The sequence below is a fragment of the Piliocolobus tephrosceles genome, chromosome 4 (assembly GCF_002776525.5).
Source record: "Piliocolobus tephrosceles isolate RC106 chromosome 4, ASM277652v3, whole genome shotgun sequence".
In the NCBI taxonomy this organism is placed as follows: Eukaryota; Metazoa; Chordata; class Mammalia; order Primates; family Cercopithecidae; genus Piliocolobus; species Piliocolobus tephrosceles.
Genome location: NC_045437.1, coordinates 136,454,806 through 136,474,833, shown reverse-complemented (window position 1 = coordinate 136,474,833; position 20,028 = coordinate 136,454,806). Strand labels below are relative to the sequence as shown.

The following is a 20,028-nucleotide window of genomic DNA, read 5'->3' as shown; positions in this document are numbered from 1 at the left end:
GGCAGGGCTTACGGTCCTCACTTCACAGATGCAAAAACTGAGGTTCAAAGAGCGTAAGTGACACGACTAGTCACAAAGCCAATAAGCTGAGGCTAGTCCTTCTATCTCTAAGACTAATGTACTTTTCAGAGAAAAAAAAGTAATTACTTGGAAGTATAAGTATATAAACCTTAGGCTCTGACAGACTCACTTATGTTTATATTTAGGTGATTCCCGCTCCATCTCAGCTCAAGAAATCATTTGCCTTGCTTCTCTCTGTTTCTAGGTATCTGAATTTCAGGTCTACCCTATCTAATAAAGTTTTTTTTTTTTCAATTTTTTTATTTTTTAAAGCCATGTCAGGGGATGCTCTAGATTTATTAGAAATGATGTAGGTAGAGGCCGGGCATGGTGACTCACACCTGTAATCCCAGCACTTTGGGAGGCCAAGGTGGGCGGATCACGAGGTCAGGAGTTTGAGACCAGCTGGCTAACATAGTGAAACCCCATCTCTACTAAAAATACAAAAATTAGCTGGGTGTAGTGGCACATGCCTGTAATCCCAGTTACTCAGGAGTCTGAGGCAGGATAATCATTTGAAACTGGGAGGCGGAGCTTGCAGTGAGCTGAGATCGCACCACTACACTCCAGCCTGGGTGACAGAACAAGACTCCATCTCAAAGAAAAACAAACAAAAAAAGAAATGACGTAGGTACAGAATCCACCTTGTTTTTTGCCTGTGCTTCCTGGCATGTCAGAAAACCCTAGAATGTATCTTGCTATTATTGGGGATGTGTTAGGATCCATTAAATGAGAGTGAAGACAGCTTTCCCAGCAGAAATGGTACATACTCCACTCCCTGGCCTGAGGGGACCTCACAGGCACCCAGGAGGTTTCTGGGAAAGAGAGAACCTGGATGAGAACAGCTTAGGTCCCCCAGAGGCAGCTGAACATAGCCACTCGTGTCTCTGAGAGTACGGTTCATTGTCAGGGCAGGAGTGGGGGCCCCTCCCCCCGCCATTTCAAGAACCTTCCCTTGGAAGCTCCAGGTGGCTCCTGGTGCGGCAGTGGGGCATGGAGTGTGGGGCACAGCTCGGTGTGGTGACCAGGAGTTAGTTTTGTCCTTGAGCACTGGCTCCGCGGCAGAAATGATGATGACCATGAGTTTATTGAGCTCTTACTGCGTGCCATGCACTGTGCCCATCTCAGTTCATCAGCACTGTAATCCCAGGGGGTGAGTGACCTTACTGTTGTCATTTTACAGATGGGAAAACTGAGGCTCAGGAAACTTAAATCACTTCCCAGGCCTGTACAAGAAACAAGTGGTGGGACTCAAATTCAGATTTCTGACTCTCCAACTTGTACTCTTAGCTACCATGTTTTGTTGACTTCTCCGGGCAAGTCTTTTAACGTCTTTTGGCCTCCATTTCCTCACCTGTACGTGGGAATGATAGCTTCTTGGCACACGAGCTGAGTCAGTTTTGCCACCCGTAACTCTTCCTGCCACCCCTGCCTCGGGGCGGTTGTCAGACACTGGTGTGGTGTGAGCTGTCTTTCTCGCCAGGGGCCTCTCTGCTTGTGGGTTGGGGTCTCCCAGCAGAGTCAGCCTGGGGTATGCCTCCCTGCTTCTCCCTTTCACAGCCTGGATCCCCCTTGCCTGCTACTCCGCACTCTCCCCTGGCAGCGAGAGAGGCAGCTGAGGGGTCCTGCCATCCAAGCCCTGCCAGGGAACAATGGGGTACGTTAAGAAGGCTGCCAGGTGCCAAACCAGAGGTATTAAAGGGACGTTTGATTAGTTTTAACTCTAATTGTCAGGCTTTTGCTTTCTTTTGTTCTCTGTAGCAATTAAGCGGCGGGTTGGAGAGGAGGGTGAAGCCCTGGTGTGGGTTTCCTCCCTCTGTGACTTGTATGGGCTCTCTTTGATTCTGGTTGTGAATATGACTCTTTCACCTGTCTCCTGTTCTCAGCGCTTTCCCCTCTCTGTCTGTGTGTGTTTCTCTGTCTCTCCTTCGCCCCCCCCCCCCGGCCCCCGCAAGCCTCATAGTCTCCATGCTGTGTGTCTCTCTCTTAGCAAATATGATGAGAAATAACACTAAAGAAGCCATAAGCCTACCGCGTTGGAATCCACAATTTCAGTGAATTGTATCTTTTATCATATCCAGTCTCCCGCTATCTTATCCCTGCCAAACGGTTACCATCTTTGACTTGAACACCCCCAGTGATGGGGAACTCACTCCCTTTAGCTCAGCAGAGTCCTAGGTAGGACTCTGCCGTGGCTCAGGGGTGACCTAAGAATTTCTTAAGTACCCTCAACCCATCCCTTCAGGCACCTCTCAAATCTTTTTCTTCCCAGAAAGCCTTCCCGGATCTTTCCAGTTAGAATTAATCTGTCTCTTGGAAATGCCTACAAAACTTAATTTGTACAACTGTGGTGACATGAATGTTATAGTGCTATGTGTTGTCATTTCCCTACGTGGAGGAATGTATTGTTGAAGGAGTCTTCTCAGCAGGACATCCCCTTGGATGAGGCTGCAGCTGGGAAGAAGAGATCCCAGAGCTCTCTCTTGTGAGCCTGGGCTTCCTCCTCTTTCAAAAAGTTCCATTCCCAAACTTGGCCACTGTGTTTTATGTGATCTTTTAATCCAGAGAATATTCTAGGTTTTTACAGGCCATGTAGTCTCTGCCACAACTACTCAATCTGTCTTTGTAGCATGAGAGTGACCATAGACACTACATAAACCAATGCGAGTGCTGTGTTCCAATAAAACTTTATTTGCAAAAGCAGTCAGCAAGCTGGATTGCCAGGCCAAGGTTTGCTGACCCCTTTCTAGTCTTTTCATGGTCAAAGAGCCCTGGGTTTTGAGGCAGGAGCCTGACTCCTCGGGTAGGAGCCACCTTGAGTTGCTTTATGACCCTAGTTGGATCCCTGACTCAGCAGTGCCTCTGTCCTCTCCTACATAAGTTGTGTTAATTGGGAGGATGAGTTCTAAGGATCCCTCCAGTTTCTGACACTCAGTGAGGACCTGAATTCTCTGCTGGATCTGACTGCATCTCTGAAATGGATTCCAAATCCACCTATTTTCTTCCCGCTTCCCACCAGACCGTCATATCTCACCTGGATTCCTGCCACAGCCTCCTGGCTCCTCTCCCACCTCCACCCTGAAATCATAGTCGATTCTTTATGCACAGCCCAAGTGTTCTTTTGCAAGGGTAAATCAGAAATTTCCGCCTCTTTCCTAAAACTCTTCAGTGGCTTCCACTGCTGCACTGAAACACAGCCCAGACCCCTGTCTCATCTGGCCCTGCTTACCCTCCGGGCTCACCGTGTTCCCTCCTCTCAGTCGCCGCACTACAGCCGCATTACCCTTCTTACACATCCAGCATGGTCCTTCTTCAGGACCTTTGCACGTGGTCCTGCCTGGAATACTCTTCCCCAAGATTATAGCAGGACTGGTTCCTCCTCATCTTTTAGGTCTTGGCTCCAAAGTCACCTCCTCAGAGAGGCCTTCTGTGAACATACCATCTGAAGTACCTCTTTCCTACCTACTCTGCAACTTGATCAACTGTGAAATGTCCACATAGCAACTTAGCAGTATCTGGAGTCACCTTGTTTATTTATTTACTTATCTATTTCTCTGCTCCAGTAGATACTAGCACCTCGGTAGATACTAAGATACTACTCTCAGCCGTGAGGGTAGGGGCCTCGTGTGTCTTGTTTACCGCTGTACCTTATAGTGCTAGCGTGTTACAGGTGCTCAATGAATATTTGTTGAATTAATGAATGAATGCATGCATACCTGTGTTCCCAGATACCCTACAGATAGGACTCTGACTGCTCCATGTTTCTTCTCGCCATTCCTCCGTGTGTCATTTGGACACCATTCTGTTCTTGGTGTTGTGGGAAATTGCACACTTTCACCCTAACGGGCTGTGTTCTCATAGTGGGGGAAGAAACAGACTTCCTTCTCCCCTGTTGAGATCAGAAGGCCTCAAAAGTGTTAGCTCCCTGGGGCAACAGTCAAAGGACACTGTTTCTCTGAGATCTTTTCAGCAGAAGCAGCTCCTGTCCTCAGTCCACATGGCTTCGTTGGTGGTATCTCTGGATGAGGATCCGTTTGGTTCTGTCCTTCCAGTCTTTAGAATATGAAGTAAGTAGCTTGTCTGGGATTTTATTTTCTCCCTGGTTCTTAGGAGGAAAATATGAGGGTGGACCCCTGCTTACTTCTTTTGTGAGGAGCTTTCCTGCCCTCTAGAGGGAGCGTCTTAAGGAAGAGGGCTGCTGGTCGGGCCCCAGGCTTTCCCAAGGACTGCAGCTCCCAGTAAGTGGGTAAATGGGCTCGTGGGTTGAATCATGTCTCTCAAAAAGCTATGGCAAAGTCCTTACTTGCTGTACCTCAGAATATGACCTAATTTGGAAATAGGTTTGTTGCAAATGTAACCAATCAAAATGATGTCATGCTGGAATAGGGTAGGCCCTTAATCCTCTGTGACTGACTGATATCCTTATAAGAAGAGGAGAAGAGACACAGAGACAGGGAGAGGGAAGAGGGCTGTGAAAAGCTGGAGGCAGAGACTGGAGTGATGCTACCCTAAGCCAAGGTACACCTGGGGCTACCAGAAGCTGGAAGAAGAGGAAGGAAGCATCTCCCCTAGAGGCTTTGGAGATAGGATAGCCCTGCCAAGACGTCGATTTTGAATTTCAAGCCTCCAGAACTGTGACACAATAAATTTCTGTTGTTTGAAGCCACTCACTTTATGGTACTTTGTTATGGTAGCCCTAGGGAACTAATACATGGACCATTTTCCATTTTCTCATCAGATTGTGTTGTGTGTGTGTATGAGTGTGTCTGTATGTTATATTTGAAGGGAGATAGATAAAACACCTTTGCAAAGGCTGGAATAATTGTCTTAATCTCTTCTAACTACTTACGTTTCTTTTTAATTCATGGAAAAGATCCTCTCTTTCTATGGAGGATTAGCATATTACACTGCACGTATATATTCTTTAACTAAAGCCACTCTGCTTATTAAGAGATCAACCTCTTTAAAAAAAACCTGAGCCATTAGCGTTGAATCACAGTGAATAAACACGTGGTACATACTGCCTTTCACTTAACTGTATTATCTTTTTGTTCTGAGCTCAACAATTTATTTTTGTTCTGGGTCCCCGCTAAATTGATTTGGGGGATTACTATGTGATAGGTACGAGAAACAGCCGCTGCCTTGAGAGAGCTCCTAGTCTAAAAAGGGACGCAGACAAGTTCACAGGGATGCAGCGTGTCAGGCAGAGCATGATGAGTGTTGCAAGAGGAGATCAGCCAGTGCTGCGGGAAGCCGAGGGGAAGAGAGCAGCACCCTGGTTGAGGTCAGGAAGGACTTCTGAAAGGTGCTGATTTTTAAGATGGTCCTGAAGAAGGTTAAAGCTTTAGCAAAGTGTACATGGCAGGATTGGGGTCTATCAGGTAGCAGAAAGTGGGGAGCCTGTTTCAAGAACAGCGAGTAAGGCAGAGTGACTGAAACTTCACATGTCAGTTAGAAAGTAGCTGAAAAAGTGGGTGAGGACCAGGTCACAGGGTCCCTGATTGCCAGGCCAGGGAGGCTGGCCTGCAGGAGGCAAGGAAGCCATGCAGAGTTTTTGAGCAGAGGATGACTTGATCAGGGGTAGGCCTCAGAAAGGTAACTCTGGCAATGCAGGAGCCACAGGAGGCAGGGAGACCAGTTTGGAGGCTATTGGGGTGGAGAGAGAACGAATCCATTCATTCATCCATTGTGCCTTTCTGTGGCCCAGATGCTGTGCTAGGTTCTGAGGCCACCAAGATGTGTAACGTGCAGCCTTTGAGCTTAAGGAATGCATTACTACTGTTGCAGACTGTTTTTGCCAGGCACAATGTTAAGCACTTTGCATACATTATCATCTTTGATCCTCACAGCAACCCAATAACATACTCACTCTAATTATCCCCATTTTATGGATGAAGGCACTAAGTATCAGGGAGATGAACTGTTTTACCCAAGGTCACACAACTGGTCACTGGTGGGGCTGTGACTGGCCTACAGAGTCCTGGGCCTTAACCACTTCCCTGGACTCCACACACTAAACAGGTCAAGTCAGAGTACAATGAGATCTTTCTTAGTAGCAGTAGGTACAGGGTTCTATGTGAGCACATAGGAGAGCCAGTGAACCCGATGGGCAGGATGGGTAAGCAGAAAAGGCTCCCTGAAGGAGGGAATCCTGCCCTAAGTCTTTTAAGGGGAGTGGGATGGTTTTAGCCAGGCAGAGAAATGGCTGGGCATGGGGTGGGTAGTGAAGGGATTCCAGGTAGAGGGGATAGCACAGTCAGAAGTCCAGAGTTGGGAAAACAGCATAGGGTGTGCAGGGTCTCCTAAGCTCATTATTCCTGGCCCCAGGAGTAGGGCTGGGAGAGGCTAAAACACAGGTAGGGCTAGGTCATGAACTACACTCCATCCTCCAGTTCCCAGGAGCATGAAGGGTGTTGGGCAGAGAAGTTGAGTGACCAGATTTGCTTTTGTATGGGTCCTGGTGTTGAATAGTTGAAAGAGATCGGGAGGCCATGTTGTCAACCACTGTCAGATGTTTGCGACCAGACCAGATAAGGCAGAGGCACTCCCACGACAGCTCTGGAGGGGCCAGGGCACTCCAGGCACAGGACCTGACCTGGAAGGCTCAGCCTGCTGTGTAGCTGGCATTTAGGTCTGCAGTTCTTCTTCATTCAATATGTCATTTATGCAGCAGTTTTTGACTGAATATTGCACATGCCCCAGGCTGGTTCTCTGCTAAGCACTTGACATTCTAAGAGGAAAGGACATGGTCTCGGCCCTCGAGGACCAGCTGGCCCATTAGACAGATAATTCCAGGGCAGTGGGATGCATGCCACAGGTGGAGTGAGCACAGGCCTGAGAGCACAGTGAAGGATTTGCGTTAGCCTTCATGCTGGCTTTCCAGCCACCACCTCTACCTGCCCCTCCCACTCACCTCAGGCTTATAAAGCCACGGATTTGCCTAGGATTGAATCCCAGCTCTGCTTTTTACTAGCTGTGTGACTTCGAGAAATTTCCTTAATCTTTTATTCTCTCTCTCATTTCTTACATTTTAAAATGGGCCTGATAATAGTACCTACTCTACTTCACAGGTTAGTTATCAGGATTAAAGGAATTCACATACACAAAACACTTGGAATAGTGCCTGGCATTTAAAAAGTGGTACCTAGATACCATTAGGATTACAGATCTGGAATCTCTTAGCCCAAACCCTGTGTATTAGGCACATTTTAGCATTCAGATTATTAGTCAAGGTTCAGTCAGGACAGAGAAATCACAAAGTAATTTGAACACAGAATGTTTAATAAAAAGAATTATTTACTGTAACAGAAGATTAGAGTAATGAAGAATTGGCTAGTAAGAAGTGAAAAGCGCTCTAAAGAATATAGGAATAGCAGATAGAGGAACAGCTCTTACCCCCATTGTTGAGATAACAGCACCCAAGGAAGACGCCCTCGTAGGCTGAGATCCTGACTTTGTTGGAGAGGCCACAGCTATGCTTACTGAGTGGTAGAGAAGTCACTGCAGTGCCACCCCAGCAAAGTTCATGGGAAATCTGCCTGCTAGGGTGCTGGAGGAAGAAACACATGGTGAGGTATCTCATGGAAGACATTCTGCTACAAAACCACTCAAGGCAATGGGTGCTGGGAGAAGCTATAGGTTGCCGGATGCTGGTGGTTGCTGCACAATGCAGGAGTGAGGCAGTGGAGAAGCTACACATACTGCAGGAGCTAGACATGGAGAGGTCATGCACGCTGCAGGAGGCAAGTCCCAGAGACACCACCCATGCTGCCTGCCTGCTGAACACACCAGAACCAGGGTGAAAAAAGCCTTTCCTTCTGCAGTGTCTCTCCAGCATCTTCTGCTAACCACTGTTAACATCATATTAGCTGGCAAGGGAAACACATTTAAGGGCCCAGAACCAGTTTTGCACAGCAGGCAGTGAAGGTGGGTTTGGAGCTGAGAGGCAATAAAATGATGACTGACTGTCTTAGTGAGTTTGGGCTGCTACAACAGAATACCATGGACTGTGTGACTTCAACAAGAAACATTTATTGCTTACAGTTCTGGAGGCTGGAAGTCCAAGATCAGGGTACCACCATGGTCAGGTTCTTGCGGAGGGCCCTCTTCCTGGTTTATAGACAGCGACTTTCCTGCTGTGTCCTCACGTGGCAGAGAGCAGAAAGAGAGCAAGCACTCATGTCTCTACTCACGAGGGCACTAATCCAATTCACGATGGCTCCACCTTCATGACCTAATTACCTTCCAAAGGCCCCATCTCGTAATACCATCACCTTGGGGGTTAGGACTTCATCACAGGAATTTGGGGGGGGCATGCAACAGTCAGTCTCTAACACTGGCAGAAGAGTCTTTCTGATTTAGGAATGTTAGTAAAGTGCATATATTATTATGTAATAGCTCTAGTGGGGTTTACAGTGCTCCCCATAATCAAACACATTTTTTTTTTCTGCAGCAAAAATGTGTTCACAGTAAGAGGATAAATAAAGACTATAAATAGCCTCATGTCTATTCAAGTCAGGCTTTGTCACTAAATGAGTTATTTTTTTAAAGTTATTTAAAAAGCCTGTTTGGACTTTGGAATTGAGGCTAAGGGATGGTTGACCTGCATCATTTTCATTTCCTTTCTCCAGGCAGCAGTCAGAGTGATCTTTTGGAAATGTAAATTATGCCACTGGGAAAGCCTAAGTGACTTCCTGTTCCAGGATAAAGACTAAACTCCACCCCTGGTCCCCTCCCCACTCTGCCCTCACCCACCTCTGCCCTCCAAAAACACGCTGACCTCCAATAAGCCATTGTCCTGCAATAGAGCCTTGGCACATGTTACTCTCATTACATGGAGCACTCTTCTAGTTACCTATCATGCACACAAGCACATACACACACACATACATGCACCTGCATGCACACACACATGCATAAACACACACACACACACAGTTTGCTTGGCTAATCCTGCCTCACCCTTCTAATGGCAGCTCGGTATCCCTACTCCAAGAGAACTTTCTGACCCCTTTCTACCCCAGTCCTCAGCCCACTCAGGCATTAAAGCATGTATCTTAGTTTGTGATTATACAGACTTATAATAAGTGTGATTATTTGATTAACATGTCTCTCTATTAAACTGTGTAAGTGTTATAGGACAGTGACTGTATCTGTTTCCCCCACACACACTATTTTATTCCCAGTGCTCTACACAGTGCCTGGCATGTGACATATTTGATGAGTGAAAAAGGGAATAAACCATCTTGGATTAGATCCTGAACCATAAAAAATTAATTAGACATAAAGGACATTATTGGAACAAGTGGCAAAATTTGAATATGAACTGTAGATTAGATAGTAGTATTGTATCAGTGTGAAGTTTCTTGATTTTGTTGTCTGTGTTCTTAGAAAATACACACTGAAGAATTTAGGAATAAAGGGTTATCATGTCTTCAGCTTTCTCACAAATGGCTTAGAAAAAAATTGTAGATATAGGTAGATGGGGGAGAGGGAGAGAGAATGATAAAACAGATGTGGAGAATGGTAACAGCCAATGTGGATAAAGGATATGTAGGATCCTCTGTACCAGTCTTGCATCTTTCCTACTAGTTTGAAATTATTTTACAATAAAAAGTTTTTAAAAACTCAATGAATAAAAATGAATAATTGAGGAAAGGGATGCCAGGAGGAGGAGGACTCCTCAGGTACAAAGGCAAGAGGGCAGGAAAGGGCTTGGTCCCTTTGGGGAACTTGCAGGCTGTGTGGTTGGAGGGTGGCCCTGGGGCTTGGGAGGGAACAGCAGGGGATGGAGCTGGAGCCCCCACTGTGGCCTCTCTGGAGGGAGTGCGGTATTGAACTGTTCAGTCAACCTTCATCTACACTTTCCCCTCTCTTTTTCTCTTGGTGATTTTTGAGCAGAAGTCTGATTGCATGAAGCCAGTGTGTCTCAGGTCTTCCATCTGATTTCTCTTTTGTCTTAACAATAGGGAAAATCTCATTCATATGCAGGTTACTCCTTCTGCTCTGAAACTGTGACTTTCCTGTTGTTTCTTGCTGTTAAACTCACCATGCATTTCTCGTTTTGGTCATGTAGTGCTGCATAACAAAATGTGGTAGCGTAACACAACAAACATTTGTTATCTTAAAGTTTCTGTGGGTCAGCAGTGTGGGCTTAGCTGGATGGTGGTGGTACAGGGTCTCTCATGAGGTTGCTGTCAAGACGTTGGCCAGCCCTGCTGCCATCTGAAGTCTCAACCGGAGCTGGTTAATCTACTTCCAAGATGGCTCACTCCCTTGGCTGCAGAAGGAGACCTCAGTTCCTCAACGACAAGACCTCTTCATGAGGCAGCTTGAGTGTCCTTGAAGCATGGCAGCTCACTTTCCCCAGAGCACACCATCCAAGAGACAGGGAGAGAGCAAGCAGGAAGCCACAGTCCTTCTAGGACCTAGTCTCCAAAATTATATATCATCATGGACTTTTTATTCTATTAGAAGTGAGTCACGAAGTTCAGCCTATGTGCAAAAAAAGAATTCAACTCCACTTCTTGGAGGGAGGAATGTGGAAGACATTGTGGACATTTTAAATCACCATAGTTCCTGAAAGCCTTTTGCTTCTGGAGGGCCAGTGTCTGCCCCCCAGAAGTTTACATCATCTGTTTAGGGAAGTAAGACATGCTCCGAAATTGCTCATAAGAACCAAGATGTCCCATGAGAGATGGCTTGACAGGGTTCTGAGGAAGCAGAAATCAGAATAGATGGTAGCAAAGGAGAGCTCTTGGAAGGAGCTGACACTGCCTTCATGGATGAGCAACTTTCCCCTTGGTTCTTAACCCTGATTATTGATGTTGTCATATAATAGTAATGAATAATAATGATAGCATTTGAACATTTCTACCATGACAGGCATTGCGCCAGGCAGGGCGTGCCTTGTAGCACATCTATGTGTTTAAATAACGTCCTTGGAATTGTGCAGTGGGACTATACTGATGCTAAATATTAATACTTCACTTATGTTACTTCATTTCATGCTTTGAACTAGCTTGTGGAGTTGCTGTAATCCCCATTTCACATTTTCATCTGATATCTCTGTTTGTCTTAACAACAGAGATTAATTCACAGATTACAAACATAAGGCTTGAAAAAATTAAGTAACTTAAGCATGATGGCACAGCTTATAAGTGGCAGAGTGGTTAAGATCACAGGCTGTAGGCTGGGCGTGGTGGCTCATGCCTGCAATCCCAGCACTTTGGGAGGCCGAGGCGGACGGATCACCAGGTCAGAAGATTGAGATCATCCTGGCTAACATGGTGAAACCCCATCTCTACTAAAAATACAAAAAATTGGCCGGGCGTGGTGGCGGGCGCCTGTAGTCCCAGCTACTCAGGAGGCTGAGGCAGGAGAATGGTGTGAACCCAGAAGGCGGAGCTTGCAGTGAGCGGAGATCGCACCACTGCTCTCCAACCTGGGCGACAGAGTGAGACTCTGTCTCAAAAAAAAAAGATCACAGGCTCCAGAGTCACACCTGTGGGTTTAAATTTCAACGCTTCTACTTTAGAGCTTTGAGCAGGTGACTTTAACCTCTCTGTGCCTCAGTTTCCTAATCTGTAATATGCATATAAAACTATTTAATGTTCTCAGCACAGTGCCTGACATGTGATGAGCATTAGGTGCTATTGCTATTATTATCAGCTCACAGTCAAACACAGCTTTGCTCTCTTTGAGTTCTTTGCATTGGTTTGTTATATAGAGTTGAGAGAAGCAAGTGGTAACTACAGCTACCACTCTTCATTTGTAGGGATTAAGAGTTTGAAAGGAAAAACAACTTCTCCAGGCTGAACATTCCCACAGGTCTTTTTTTTTTTTTTTTTTGAGACGGAGTCTCGCTCTATTGCCCAGGCTGGAGTGCAGTGGCCGGATCTCAGCTCACTGCAAGCTCCGCCTCCCGGGTTCCCGCCATTCTCCTGCCTCAGCCTCCTGAGTAGCTGGGACTACAGGCGACCGCCACCTCGCCCGGCTAGATGTTTGTATTTTTTTAGTAGAGACGGGGTTTCACCGTGTTAGCCAGGATGGTCTCGATCTCCTGACCTCGTGATCCGCCCATCTCGGCCTCCCAAAGTGCTGGGATTACAGGCTTGAGTCACCGCGCCCGGCAACCCACTGGTCTTAAATGACAGATTCTGATCATTCCCAGTTTCTCTCTGTTTTATGTCCATGAGGATATCAATGCTTTGAGATATGCCTGGCCATTCCCCTCTCTGTATAGCACACATAGTGGCTAAGCTGGGTTTCAGGAAGCTGAACTCAAGTTGACATCTTTCTTTGGAAATGCTTTCCCTCTTGAGGGGCAAGGGACACTGACTTGGATATAAATCAGGATATGACAGGGTATCAGTCAGTCAGGATACAAGTCTATGCTGTGGTTTGTTGTTGTTTTTTTTCCTTACTGTGTGGCCCAGGCTGAAGTGCAGTGATCATAGCTCACTGCACCCTCAAACTCTTGGGCACAAGTGATCTTCCTGCTTCAACATCCCCAGTTGCTGGGACTATAGGCAGGTGCCACCATGCTGGCTAGTTTTTGTACTTTTTGTAGCGACAGGGGATCTTGCTATGTTGCCCAGGCTGGTCTCAAGACTCCTGGCCTCAAGTGATCCTCCTGTCCTGGCCTCCCAAAGTGCTAGGATTGCAGGCGTGAACGATGTGCGCAGCCTGTATTGTGTATGCTAGAACCAATTACTAAATCTTTCTGGGCCCCAAGGGTCTCTTTTGGACATAGCAACTTCTCCCCTCCAGAGTTCTCCATCAGAAAGAGGATTGAGTTCTCCATCAGAGAGAGGATATGTTATAGAAACTGTTCAACTCTAGTGCAAGGTTTCAGGACTCTTCGTTTCCTTCCAGCCATTTGAGAAATGTGGCTTCTTCAAGCAATTGGAATATTGAAAGGCTTTTTGATGGGAATCACTCCTCCCTAACCACTTCCACCCACACCTTCTTTGCTAAAACGTTTTTCAGAAAAATCGGTTTTGATCTGAATTCTGAGGACCAAAACAGCCTCCAAAAATCAAGCACAAAAAAAATCAGCCTCCAAAATAAAAAAAACAGGTGGTTCTCCTATTGAAAATTCAAACCTGATAACCAACCAGAGGGACTTATCTTTTAGAATTAATCTCTTTTCCATCTTTAATGAATTGGCATTTGTCTGCTGTGCCGATTAATTGTGGAATTCAGCCTCATGTTTCATTGTGATCTCAGAAGCAGCGAGCACTCATCACTGGTGGGAATGATAGAGCCTATTTTGGAAAAAAGGAAAAAAAAAACCCCAAACCTCCTCCCTTTCATTTCCTCACTTTAGACTAAAATGCTTCCTTTTTTAAACTTAAAAAAGGGACTAATTTTTTTCTTTTCAAAATTGGTTCAGATACGCACGAACCATTTTTTTTTTTTTTAAATTATTGCACAACTCAGTATATTCATTACACACCGAGGTTATGAGTCAGTCTTCCCTGAATCATCTTGTGGTACAAAGTGACGGGAGGGGATTCAGTCAGCTACCTGTACAGGAGGTTCATTCTGTTTCTCTCCTCCATTTTCTCATTATGAAACTGTACTTTTCAGAAGACGAAAAGGGGAGAAGATGAGGGAAGAGGAGGAGGAGAAATGTCAGAGGGAAACCTGGAGCTGTCAGCAATTACTGCTCTCTAGCTGCCTAACCTCAGAGCAATTACTTACACTCAGAGCCCCTGCCCCACTTCTGAAATGGGGATAATAACAGTAGCGGCTGTGTTGCAGGGCTGTGGCAATGATTACCTGAGAAAATACCCATGGGAAACATGCTTTGTAAATTCCGTTATACTATTGTTGGTACTGAGATATGATTGCATATATGTATAACTTGTGTGATTTTTAAAACTTAATTTTAAAAGGGTTGCCTTTATTTTTAGAAACAGAGTTTGAGTTGGAAGGGAACCTTAGGAATCATTCAGTACGACGTGTCACCCTGGAGAGGAGTCCTCTCTACAGTCGCCTTCAAAGGTGTTATCTAGGCCAGGCATGGTGGCTCATGCCTGTAATCCCAGCACTTTGGGAGGCCGAGGCAGGCGGATCACGAAGTCAGGAGATCGAGACCATCCTGGCTAACAGAGTGAAACCCCCTCTCTACTAAAAATACAAAAAATTAGCCGGGCGTGGTGGCAGGTGCCCGTAGTCCCAGCTACTCGGGAGGCTGAGGCAGCAGAATGGCGTGAACCCAGGAGGCGGAGCTTGCAGTGAGCTGAGATCGCGCCACTGCACTCCAGCCAGGGCGACAGAGCAAGATTCCGTCTCAAAAAAAAAACAAAAACAAAAACAAAAGGTGTTGTCTAAGTATTGGTTTGAATAGCTCCAGGGATGTGGAGGTCACCACCTCTGTCTTTTCTTCTTTTTCCTAATTATCCCAGCCTTTTAGTTCTTCTAGATCTAAGATATAACAGTGATTTTCTTTATCCCAACGATAGGCAGCAAAATAATACTGTCATGGTTAAAAATGAATAAACGTGCCACAGCATGCATTGTGAAGATCTGCCATCAGTATGCATCGCTGCTGCAGGTATGTTAGCCAGTCTCCAAAGTGTTTGAATTACTTGTTCAAGGGGATCTGGTGTTCTCTGTAGCAGAAGCTACTGAGTTATTAGGGCTAAGGCTTCAGCCCTGGGGCAGAAGGAGGACTTGGCAGTGCCCTCTTAGCTCTGAGCATCTGCATACCTTTCTGTTTTTTTAGCTGGTGGTTTATCTAGCTTTAGGTATGTAAAGATTTATCTGAAAAGGTAGAGTTTGTGTGGCAGTTAATTGTTACCTTCTCTTCTTCCCTCCTCTCTTTACCCTCTGAAGTGGAGGGAAAACCTGTTTGTTTCATGCCAGCTTCTGCCACTGATGTTTTCACTGCTTTCTGTTCAAGATGTCATGGTGAGGGAGGAGGCAGAGACCAGGGTCAGGAAGATCTTGAAGATCATCCCAGCCAGCACTTTACAAACTGTATCTGCAAGTCCACAAGGATGCTTCAGTGTTTACACTGTTTCAAATTGTTAGCTCTTTTTAAAGTTGTAATAATAAGAATATTATTTTTTAAAATATTCCTATGTGTTATATACTGCATTTTTACATGTCGAAGGTCATCAGCTTATTCTTTTAACATCTGTTTAGTTGAAGATAATCCTGAGATTATAGGGCAGGCTATGTTTTTTTAAAAAAATGTATCTACTTATTCATCAAATGCATCAACTCTCCATTAAATTAAAAAGGTTTTTTTTAGCACTGGGCAACTAAAACCAAACAGAAAACTGTACTTTGTAAGATGTAAGCTGCAAGCTGTTGTCTCCAGTTCCTGAGTTCAAATTATTTGTGTTGATCAGAACAACCTTATTGTCCTCATTGCTTAACTTTACAGCAAATAAATGTTATTAATTTGAAAATTAGAAATTTGTAATCATAAAATGCACCTCCAAGTCTTACCAATTGAAAGACTTCACTCACTGAAAACCTATCAGCTTCTCAAAGAACATGGAACTGGCATTCCTCAGTTGTTTGGGAATTTCTTCTAGTCCATCATTGTTTATTTATTAAATTGTGTTCCAGGTGGACTATGTAACAAGATGGTATTTGCACAAGACGGCCTACTTACTGGCAACAACCTTTATATTTTCATGTTCACATCTCAGCAATTGCTTTTTACTTGTGAGTAGACCCTGGCAGATTTTTCTCTTATAGATTGTATCAACTTAGGAAAAAAAAAAAATCTCCTCTCCTATCCTCCAGCATGAGAAATTCTTCCCTCTGCCAAACCCCAGGAAGTACTGCTTTAATTTTAATACTGTTGTTACCTTTTACCTCCTGTTCAATTGTTTCCTATGTGCTTAGAGGTTTGTTGAGCAATTTGCCCATAAAAATCACTCCAGCAGCTATTGAAAACCTAGGATGATAAATTAGATCATCCCTCAACCTCTGAGCTCAGGCAGCCCCCACTTCCTTCCTCCTCCTTTCACTAGATCTGTTTTCCACCCTCTCCGTCTGTCTGGCTAGACCTCTCTGACACTACTCCCACCCTTCCCAATTTTTGTGCACTACAGTGGCTTCTGCCTAAAGCCTTGTTCGCCCTCTGAGAGATGCCCGGGGAGCTCCAAGATCTGTGTGTTCCATGACCCCTGGCAGATCACGCTCTTCGTGTGGAAAAGGGGAATGTTACATTTCTCTTCCTGCCTTACAGGGTTTATCACGAGGGGCAAGGGAGACAGTGAGAGGGTGGTTGGGGGCACTTGAGTGCTGGGGGAATTGGAGGTTCTGCTGCCTCTTCTCTGTGGAGCTGTTATCTGAGCTCTTTCACTCTTCAGTACTGGGTCCCTGTCTCCTCTCAAGAAAGCAGGAAGTGGAAGAGATGGAGAGAGTTCCACTTGCCTCCCAGATGAATTAAAATCAACGAAAGTTCCCACATACACAGAGCCAGATGCATCCTCTTCCCCTCCACACCCCTGTCACCAAAACAAGTGTGGTGAGGGGCCCCTGCCCTCTCAAGCAGGGCAGCGCAGGCCCTGCAGTCAGAAAGGCCTGGGTTAAATCTTGGTTCTGTCATTTGTAACAGCCATGTGGACCTTAAGGACGATGCCTAGACTTATGCTAAAGATTAATTGGGAGACTGTAGGGGGAGGGCTTGTGCCTTGCACATTGTGAGAGCTCAAAAATAACCGCTAATTTTTTGGTGACAGTGGTGTTTGGAGACTGTTTTACTTTCTATAAAGAAATTGTACAGTTTAACTCCCTGATTGGACCTGGATAAAAATGTTGGGGTAGGGACAGAAGAAAGGGAAGCATTCCATGTGGTTTCTTCCTTCTATTTCTCCTGCCAACTTGCTTCCCCACGCCAGCCTGGGCACTCCTGTTCGACTGAGACCAGGATTATTCCCACCTCCCAAGAGCAGAGAAGGGCTCAGATGCACAGCCTCTGCCTTCGTGGAGTGGGCATTTTCAAGCGGGAATGACATTTTCTAACAAGCCTGTGGCATCTCCTCCCTCCCCACCTTGTGGGTCCCTCTCTCGTTTTAAAAGCCCTCCCAGGACTTCAAGATGAAACACTTCCACACTGGGCAGAGATTCTCATTGAATTCTCCCGTTCACTGTCTCCAGTGCTGAGGAGAGACGTTTTAATTAATTATAGTCCCGTGGGCTCAGGGATCAATAGCAATAAAAAGCCGTGGAATGAATTCCAGCCTCTGTGCTGTTTCCAGCTCTCCCTGTGACCTTGTACCCGTCGCTCAAGCCCTCAGGGCCTTGGTTTCCTCCTCTCTAGAATGGGAATATTTATTTCACAGGCATAATGAGTCTTCAAAAAGGTATGGCAATCAAAGTGTTGTAAAATGTCGAGTGCTAACCACAAGTAAGTTATTATTAAGGTGGTATTTATATTGCTAAAGGGTAAGTATGAGAGGTGTTTCTCTTCTGAGCCATTTCTAGAAGCTTCTTGCTTTTTGTTATTTAATACCTTAAAACCACCTGGCAGCTTCCATTTTCCTTTCTGAGTCTGAGAAGCAAGCAGCCCAGACAGAACTGTGGGGAGAGGGTATAGATGGGAAGAAGTTGCTGTTCGGTAAGCCCCAAGTTTCTCCAGCAAGGAAAAGGTGGTCATACCTGTGGGACCTGGGATAAGAAGACAGAAGCCTTGGCTTTCCCCGAGAGTGAGGGCTGTTCACTACACTGGCCACCTCTAGTGCTGAGTCTTTGTTTATTGCAGCCTCTTGTTTTCCTGTGTCCTTTCTTTTTCCTGCAGTGTATTCTGCATGCAGCAACCAGAGTGATCTTTCCAAAACATATCTGCTCATATCCTTACCCTGTCCAGAGCCCTTCCCCGGCTCCCCTAGTCTTTAGGATAAAATCCAGGTTCTTGCTGTGGCTGCTCAGGCCCTGCTGCTCTGGCTCTGACAACATCTGTAGCCATAGTCCCCTGCTCTCCCTCCTGCTCACCTTTGGCTCCCAATGTAGCCCATCTGCTCTGCAGACACGTGCTCTACCTGGGTCCCCAGGCCTTGATGTGCTACCAGTCTGGGCCTCCCTGGCCAGGTCCTCCACATGCTTTACGTGTCTACGGAGACATCACCTCCCCCAGCAAGCCTTCCCTGACCACGCTGCCCTCCTCAGCCTGAGTGGGTTCCTGTGGTGTCCTGTGCTTATGGATATCTTGGCCCTAACTGTGTCCCAGGACAGTCATCCATGTCCTTGGCGGCCTCCCCTCACCTACCCTACAGATGCATGAGCTCCTTTCAGGCTGCGTCTGTATGACCTGTTTACTGTTCTATCCCCCAGCGCCTAGCACACCTCCTGCCACACAGTGCCTGCCAAATAATGGATGGAGGAATGGACATAGGCTGTTACCGCCAGACTGAGAAACCTGGGCGTACCAGAATCATCTGGGCACTCACCCAGCCAAGGGCTTCCTGGTCCCACCTCAGCCCTCCAGATTCAGAATTTCTATGGGTGGGCCGGGGAATCTGCATGTTTAACAAAGTGCACACCCAGGTGATGATAATGCAAATTTGAGAACCTCTGAGTGATCTGGTCCAAGACCCTGTTTTGTAAAATACAAAACAGGTAACTGATCCAGATAGTAAGTGACTTCTGTAAGATCTCAAGCTCTCTCTCTCTCTCTCTCTCTCTCACACACACACACACAGAGAGAGAAAGAGGGAGAGATTTCATCTATGAGATGACGTGAACACACAGTGCTTTTCCCACTCCCACAAAGTAGACCTTCGAGAAAACCATGGGAGGCATAGGAGAGAGAATTTTTGTCTTTGTTTTAACCCTTGTCCTAAACAGATCTGATCTGGCGAATCTTCACATATTGTTTATTTCCTTTCCATAAAAAGTACTTAGCCTCAGAGTAGGGGCTACTTACTTTTAACAATTACTTTCACTCCAAGATGTACATAATTTTTTAAACGTGGGAATCCCTGATGTTTCATTTTCGTTTTGGAAATGATTTTTAGAGAAGATGAATTATCCTGTCTGATGCCATAAGATCTATTTTTATCATTTGGGATGTTGAGACTGAAACTGACAACATATTTAGTATTGCTTATAGTACTCAGTGACACTGCCTGCCTTTGAAGCATGCCAGAGAGCCACCATGCAGGAACATGAGTTACTAATTAATTCAACCTGCTCACTAGGACAAAATGAGAAGGAAGAACCCACATTTGACACAGATAAAGTGGAGCATGTTCAAAGCGCCAGGACACCAAGAGATCAGGAAATTGTGTCTCAAGGGAAGGGCTGAAAAACTGGACATTTAGGTTTCCATGGAGGGAACTCAGTGACTGTAAATGCCTGAAGTGCTGAAATAGGGGTGGGTAGGCTTGCAAGGAAAGTAGACCTGGACCTGAGGGTGGAAGTTACTAGGACAGATCTTCCACCGGAATATGAGGAAGAACTTCCTAGCAAATGGAATCCTGCAAATAAGCATCCTTTTAAGGCAGTGAGTTCCCACAGCAAGAGAAATGTTCAAAGCTGGAGCCATCTGATGGAGCTGTCACAGAAGGTCCTGGGTGAGGGGTGGTCTGGACTAGATGAAGTCCAGGTACCTTTCTGATGGACTCTGGGGCAAACACAAGTGGCCACAGGACCAAACCAGTGACCTGAATGAGTCAGTCATTACTCAGCTCCAGCCAATTGCTTGGGAATGTGGGTCTAGCAAGGCCAGATCCTTTTTCTGATCTTTCAAGAAAGGACAGACTTGTGGATTTTTAAAAATATGGACTCTCCTGAGTTTTAAATATCATGCAGGTCAAATAAAGCCATCTGTGCCTAGAGGGTCTTGGTTGTGGTCTGCCAATTTGACCCCTCTGTGCCAGGATTCTCAGGGTTATGTGCACTTTGGCCCTTCGCAAGTAAGATAAATGAAATAGGTAGGGATTATCCTCCCATTCAACAGATGGGCAAGTCAAGACACCGGGAGGTTAAGGTACTTCT

The 20,028-nt window shown here is 45.8% G+C and overlaps 1 protein-coding gene across 2 annotated transcripts in view; it reads left to right on the top strand.

The window, feature by feature from the left end:
• GALNT10 (polypeptide N-acetylgalactosaminyltransferase 10) overlaps nt 1-20,028 on the top strand; it is a 231,856-nt gene that overhangs the window by 11,165 nt on the left and 200,663 nt on the right. The window contains exon 2 of one of the 2 annotated variants that reach the window (XM_023227111.3): nt 4,171-4,298. The exons of the other annotated variant lie outside the window; for it this stretch is intronic. The gene's annotated coding sequence lies outside the window, so the exon portion shown is untranslated. The remainder of the gene's footprint in view (nt 1-4,170; nt 4,299-20,028) is intronic. 2 annotated transcript variants of the gene reach the window in all.